We start from the raw sequence: 7,925 nt of genomic DNA, 5'->3' as shown, positions 1-7,925 counted from the left end.
AAGAGCTACAGCCAATAGCTAGCATAACAGCTACGACCATGTGGCTAGCATAACAGCTACAACCAATAGCTAGCATAACAGCTACAGCCAATAGCTAGCATAACAGCTACAGCCATGTGGCTAGCATAACAGCTACACCCAATAGCTAGCATAACAGCTACGACCATGTGGCTAGCATAACAGCTACGACCATGTGGCTAGCATAACAGCTACAACCATGTGGCTAGCATAACAGCTACGACCATGTGGCTAGCATAACAGCTACAGCCAATAGCTAGCATAACAGCTACAACCATGTGGCTAGCATTACAGCTACAACCATGTGGCTAGCATAACAGCTACAACCATGTGGCTAGCATAACAGCTACGACCATGTGGCTAGCATAACAGCTACAACCATGTGGCTAGCATAACAGCTACAGCCATGTGGCTAGCATAACAGCTACCACCAATAGCTAGCATAACAGCTACGACCATGTGGCTAGCATAACAGCTACAGCCATGTGGCTAGCATAACAGCTACAGCCATGTGGCTAGCATAACAGCTACAACCAATAGCTAGCATAACAGCTAGGACCATGTGGCTAGCATAACAGCTACAGCCATGTGGCTAGCATAACAGCTACAGCCATGTGGCTAGCATAACAGCTACCACCAATAGCTAGCATAACAGCTACAGCCATGTGGCTAGCATAACAGCTACAGCCATGTGGCTAGCATAACAGCTACAGCCATGTGGCAAAGACATGTTGATGTCTGTGATGTTTAACTACCAGTCTACTATAAACAGCTGGCAGAGCTTTGAGACGTTTTCATCTCATGGAGGCGACTGTGTCTCAGGTGGTAGAGCAGGTCGGCTGATGATCAAAGGGTTGGAGGTTCGATCCCCACCCTGCCACCTGTGTCATGGTTGTTGTGTCCTTGGGCAAGACACTTCACCCACCTTGCCTCGTGTGAATGTCGATAGTTAGCCTGCTGCTATCGGTGTATGAATGTGTGTGTGAATGTTAATGTGGGAAAGGAAAACAGGTCTCCCTTGATAAAGAGTCTTCGGTCTCAATGGGATTTACCTGTAGAAATAAAGGTGAATCGAGTACAACACTTATTTAATCCCCTTTTCCACAGCTCAATAATTATACATACATACATACATCTTCAACCGCTTATCCGAAATCGGGTCGCGGGGGCAGCAGCTTGAGCAGGGAACCCCAAACTTCTCTTTCCCGGGCCACATCAACCAGCTCTGACTGGGGGATCCCGAGGCGTTCCCAGGCCAGTGTGGAGATATAATCTCTCCACCTAGTCCTGGGTCTTCCCCGAGGCCTCCTTCCAGCTGGACGCTCCTGGAACATCTCCCCAGGGAGGCGCCCTGGGGGCATCCTTACCAGATGCCCGAACCACCTCAACTGGCTCCTTTCAACGCAAAGGAGTAGCGGCTCTGCCCCGAGTTCCTCACGAATGACTGAGCTTCTCACCCTATCTCTAAGGGAGACGCCAGCCACTCTCCTGAGAAAACCCATTTCGGCCGCTTGTACCCGCGATCTCGTTCTTTCGGTCATTACCCAGCCTTCATGACCATAGGTGAGGGTAGGAACAAAGATCGACCGGTAGATCGAAAGCTTTGCCTTACGACTCAGCTCTCTTTTCGTCACAACAGTGCGGTAAAGCGTATGCAAAACCGCCCCTGCTGCTCCGATTCTCCGGCCAATCTCACGCTCCATTGTTCCCTCACTCGAAAACAAGACCCCGAGGTACTTGAACTCCTTCACTTGGGGTAAGGACTCATTCCCTACCTGTAGCAGACAATCCATCGGTTTCCTGCTGAGCACCATGGCCTCAGATTTAGAGGTGCTGATCCTCATCCCAACCGCTTCACACTCGGCTGCAAACCGATCCAATGAGAGCTGAAGGTCACAGGCCGATGATGCCATCAGAACCACATCATCCGCAAACAGCAGAGATGAGATCTTCAGACCACCAAACTGCAACCCCTCCCCACCACGACTACGCCTTGATATCCTGTCCATGAATATCACAAACAGGATTGGTGATAAAGCGCAGCCCTGGCGGAGGCCAACCCCCACCGGAAACGAGTCCGACTTACTACCGAGAACCCGTACACAGCTCTCGCTTTGAGCGTACAGAGATTGGATGGCCCTGAGAAGAGACACCCTCACCCCATACTCCCGCAGCACCCCCCACAGTATCTCCCGGGGAACCCGGTCATAAGCCTTCTCCAGATCTACAAAACACATGTAGACTGTATGAGCAAACTCCCAAGCTCCCTCTAGGATCCTTGTGAAGAGCTGGTCCGTTGTTCCACGGCCAGGACGGAATCCGCATTGTTCCTCTTCAATCTGAGGTTCGACTATCGGCCGAACCCTCCTTTCCAGCACCTTGGAGTAGACTTTGCCGGGGAGGCTGAGAAGTGTGATACCTCGGTAATTGGCACACACTCTCTGGTCCCCCTTTTTGAAAATAGGAACCACCACCCCGGTCTGCCACTCCTTCGGCACTGTACCCGCCTTCCACGCAATGTTGAAGAGGCGTGTCATCCAAGACAGCCCCTCCACACCCATTGCTTTCAGCATTTCTGGACGGATCTCATCAACCCCCGGGGCTTTGCCACTGTGGAGTTGTTTGACTACCTCAGTGACTTCCACCAGGGAAATTGACGATGATCCCCCATCAGCCTCCAGCTCTGCCTCCAACATAGAGGGCGGGTTAATCGGGTTCAGGAGTTCCTCAAAGTGCTCCTTCCACCGACCGACTACCTCCTCAGTTGAGGTCAACAGCGTCCCATCCTTACTGTACACAGCTTGGATGGTTCCCCGCTTCCCTCTCCTGAGGTGCCGGACGGTCTTCCAGAAACACTTTGGTGCCGACCGAAAGTCCTTCTCCATGGTTTCTCCGAACTTCTCCCACACCCGCTGCTTTGCCTCTGTCACGGCAGAGGCTGCAGCCCTTCGGGCCTGTCGGTACCTTGCAACTGCCTCAGGAGTCCCCCGTGATAACATATCCCGGAAGCACTCCTTCTTCAGTCGGACGGCTTCCCTGACCACCGAGGTCCACCACGGCGTTCGAGGGTTACCGCCCCTTGAGGCACCTAAGACCTTGAGACCACAGCTGCCTGCCGCGGCTTCAGCAATGGAAGTTTTGAACATCGACCACTCGGGTTCAATGCCCCCAACCTCCACAGGGATGCTAGAAAAGCTCTGCTGGAGGTGCGAATTAAAGATCTCTTGAACAGGGGCCTCCGCCAGACGTTCCCAGTTCACCCGCACTACCCGTTTGGGCTTACCAGGTCTGTCCAGAGTCTTCCCCCACCCTTTGACCCAACTCACAACCAGATGGTGATCAGTTGACAGCTCTGCCCCTCTCTTCACCCGAGTGTCCAAAACATGCGGCCTCAGATCAGATGATACGATCACGAAATCGATCATCGACCTTCGGCCTAGGGTGCTCTGGTACCATGTACACTTATGAGCATCCTTATGTTCGAACATGGTGTTCGTTATAGACAAACCATGACCAGCACAGAAGTCTAACAACAAACGACCGCTCGGGTTCAGATCGGGGAGGCCGTTCCTCCCAATCACGCCTCTCCAGGTGTCTCCATCATTGCCCACGTGCGCGTTAAAGTCTCCCAGCAGAACTATGGAGTCCCCTACCGGAGCCCCATGCAGGACTCCGTTCAGGGTCTCCAAGAAGGCCGGATACTCCGAACTGCTGTTCGGTGCATACGCACAGACAACAGTCAGAGTCTTCCCCCCCACAACCCGGAGGCGTAGGGAGGCGACCCTCTCGTCCACCGGGGTAAACTCTAACGTAGTAGCGCCCAGCCGGGGGCTCGTGAGTATCCCCACACCGGCCCGGCGCCTCACACCTTGGGCAACTCCAGAGAAGAATAGAGTCCAACCCCTGTCCAGAAGTACGGTTCCAGAACCAAGACTGTGCGTGGAGGTCAGCCCCACCAGATCTAATTGGTAGCGCTCCACCTCCCGCACCAGTTCCAGCTCCTTCCCCCACAGCGAGGTGACGTTCCACGTCCCCAAAGCCAGCCTCTGCCGCCCGGGTCTGGTCCGTTGTGGTCCCCGCCCTTCACTGCCACCCATAAGGCAGCGCACCCGACCCCAGCGGTTCCTCTGACGAGTGGTGGGCCCATCAGTTGTAGAGGGAGTTTGTGCCACGTAGCTTCTTCGGGCTGTGCCCGGCCGGGCCCCGTGGCAGACCCGGCCACCAGACGCTCGCAGGCGGGCCCCCTTTCTGGGCCTGGCTCCAGACGGGGGCCCCGGGCTTCCTCCGGGCAGGGTCACACTTCCTCTTGCTTGATCTTCCATGGGGTCTTTGTGAACCATTCTTAGTCGGGCCCCTCACCTGAGACCACTTTGCCTTGGGAGACCCTACCAGGAGCACTAGGCTCCGGACAACACAGCTCTCAGGTTCACAGGGGCACACAAACCTCTCCACCACGGTAAGGTGATGGTTCCCGGAGAGGCTCAATAATTAATATGTATTAAATGTACTTCCTATATTTTATATTTACAATCCATACATATATACTATGATTTGTTTTAATCATTTATATATTTATACTTTATATATTAATGTAATCCATATAGCTATATCTCTATATACATTTCTATTTGTATAGTTTGATTAAGCAATAGCACACGAGAGGGAGCATGTTGTCGCTCTATATCAGCACTGCTGTGATTCGGTCGTAGAGAATCACAGCAGTGCTGATATAGAGCGACAACATGCGACCTCGAGTGTGCTATTGCTTTTATACAGCAGTTTCACAACTGAAATTCACAAGTTAACTTTAAAATGTGATCTTTAATCATTTAAGAATGTATTTGCTTCCGCCAACACAAATAGTTCGACAACAGCAGTCAGAGCGGAGCGCGTTGCTAAGCAACAACTTTACGCGAGTGAGCTTGTCCAACTTTGTTTACTCTGGTAACATTAACCACGGCGGCCCGATGTCCCGTAAAAATCACCAAAGAAACGGAACGGCGGATCTTAATCTAGTTGGTAATAAGGTCCGCTGCCCAATCCAAACCCCCACGCTTCATTTCCCAGAGTTTATGAGTGTATTTAAGCCCGGGGGAAGTAACGTTATACAATGAGGTGGGAAAGCTAGGCTAGGCTAATATGCTGCGCTCGTATTATACAGCAGCCTGAGTTTATCTCCACATACTATTGCTGTCTTCAGTAACGTGAGTGTGAGCGACTACCGCACACTGTCTCTGTCTGTGTGTGGCAGCGATGCCCTCTCACAGGGGAGAGACTCGCCACAGTCAACCGGAGTCACAAACACACAGATAACACACAAGTGAAGCTCCGGCTCATCAGTGAGCCGCGGAGTGATTTTGACAGTTGGTCTACAGTTTGGTGAACAGTCCCGAGTGATGTTGTTCGCTAATATCAGCACTCCTTCAGAACGCTCAGAAGGTCTCTTGTCCAATCAAATCACTCGCTTAGAACCAACTGCTGTATAATGTTCTATATTTACTAGGGCTGTCAAACCATTAACATTTTAAATCAAATTAATCACGATTAATCATGATTCATTCTACCATTCATAGCGTGCTGCTATGATTGGTTGCGCGCAGCTACTGATCCTGGGTCAGCCACAACGTTAGAGTGACTGTAGTACAGAGCCGGTGGGATGCACGGGGCGGATCATTCTACACATGCGTTAAATGAGTTAAAAAATGAACGCGTTAATTCCAGAATTGAATCACCCTGCGTTAACACTTTCATTTTGACAGCCCTAATATTTACACTTTATATATTTAAACAATCCTTATCCAGGGACTACAGACAAAAAATTAGCCATGTGGCTATAATCTGGCTCAATTGTATATTGTGCACTGTCCCTGCTAAATAAACAATAAATAAATGAAATCTATACAGTTTGGTACAGTATGTTAACAATGTCTACCTTTAATACCATCTATATCTAGATGTAGAATGTCTACCTTTAATACCATCTATATCTAGATACAAGTTGATAGAGGCTACTATGTGCACAATTTACATTTATATATATATGTAATATACACATTAACAAACACCTTTATTCAAAACTTGTAAAGCCAATTATTATTATTATTATTATTATTGTTATTATTATTATTATTATTATTATTATTATTATTATTATTATTATTATTATTATTATTATTATTATTATTATTATTATTATTATTTTATTTTTTCTTCTCCTCCCTCATCCCTGTACGTTTTTATAAATCATTGCTTTGAACCTTTTTTTAAACTGGATCATGTTTGGACATTGCTCAGTATTGTTTAGATCTCCAGATGGAACGGAGTTGGGGAAGGCCCCCTGAGCCTTTCCCAGCCTTGCTCTGATGTCTTCTGACAGTGGTGGAAGAGAGGGAGGGAGAGAGGTAGAGGGAGGGAGGGAGGGAGGGAGAGGGAGGGAGGGAGGTAGAGGGAGGGAGGGAGACAGAGGGAGGGAGAGAAGGCCCCCTGAGCCTTTCCCAGCCTTGCTTTGATGTCTTCTGACAGTGGTGGAACGACTGCAAACGTGGAGGCTGTTTCCGTGAGCCAGCTTGTAGCCGAGTTGTCGAAACAACGGTCTTCGCTCAAGGAGGACATCTCTGCTTTAATTCAAGAGTCAATTGCCCCGCTTCAGTCCTCCGTGAATGCACTGACAGAGACTGTTACTAGCTTTCAAGCACGGTTAAGCGCAACCGAAGGTCTGGCTGGGGATAACTTCAGTGCGATTTTCACAGCGGACGGGAAAATAAAACGAGTAGAGGAGCAAAATGCCACACTGCTCGAACGCGGCGATGACCTGGAGAACCGCTCTCGCAGAGCCAACCTGAGAACCCTGAACGTCCCGGAGGACAGGGAGAAGGGCCAGCACTCCGTCAAGTTTGTATCCGACCTGCTAATGGAAGCAATGGGTGAAGAGGTTTTTGAAAACCCACCGGAGTTGGAGCGGGCTCATCGTTCTCCCGGCCAAAGACCCCGAGAAGGACAGCCGCCCCGTCCCTTTGTGGTGTGTTTCCATCGTTTCCAGGTGAAAGAAAAGGCATCGCAGTGGGCCCGGACGCACAACGTGGAGTTTAACGGCTCCAAACTGAGGATCTACCCGGACATGTCTGCTGGCCTGGCGAAGAAACGCGCTGCATTTAAAACCGTCAAGCAGCTCCTCTATGAGAAGAAGATCAGATTCAGTCTGCTGCATCCCGCACGTCTCCGAGTTCAGTTTGAGGATGAGACTCTCTTTTTCCACTCACCAGAAGCTGCTAAGGTGTTCAATATGTGATCGATATGTGATCAATATGTCTGAAGGTTGGTTAATCTGAGCCGTTACATTTTAAGTGAAGCAAATATCAGTCTGTATCACTTTCATAATCGATAGCAGAATGTTTGTTGACAACTGGTTAACGTTACGTTACAGCCTGAGAGGGGCGTAGCCCAAGCAAAACTATTTGCCTATTTGTTCAGATCCTATGGTTCAGATGCATTTATTTATCATTTAGCCATCTAGCCTGTATATGCAGTAGTTCGAATAATGCATACTTAAGTGTGATATGGGAGGTGAACTAAAGTTAGCCTACCTACTTGTTATAATAATGGTGGTTGTTTATGTTGACTGGGAACTACAATGTTATTCATCTCTGTTCAGTGTCAATGCCCTGAGTGTGTATACTTGTTAAAGTGAGTGGGGAGTGCATTGTGTAGGGGAAATAACGTATGGGCGATTGGAAGTTTAGTCACAGTAAGATAGCTGCGGTTCGTTACTGTTCAGAGAACGAACCTAGAGTTCACACATGTTCCAGGGTTAGGGTTTTTTTTTTTTTTTCTCTCCCGTTCTCCATTTCTATACAGCACCATTTCAGCCGTATCATTACCCAACCCGCTTGTTTATTAAGCTATGAATA

At 49.2% G+C, this 7,925-nt stretch overlaps 1 protein-coding gene across 1 annotated transcript in view; it reads right to left on the bottom strand.

Annotated features, from left to right (window-relative positions):
* Window positions 1–7,925, bottom strand: part of LOC307270187 (NLR family CARD domain-containing protein 3-like) — a gene marked incomplete at its 3' end in the record, with an annotated part of 28,697 nt that overhangs the window by 1,322 nt on the left and 19,450 nt on the right. The window lies entirely within an intron of this gene.

This window comes from Ammodytes marinus (genome assembly GCF_949987685.1).
Source record: "Ammodytes marinus genome assembly, chromosome: 25".
Taxonomy (NCBI): Eukaryota; Metazoa; Chordata; class Actinopteri; order Uranoscopiformes; family Ammodytidae; genus Ammodytes; species Ammodytes marinus.
Note: the sequence above shows the minus strand (reverse complement) of the source record. Positions and strands in the feature narration are given on the sequence as shown.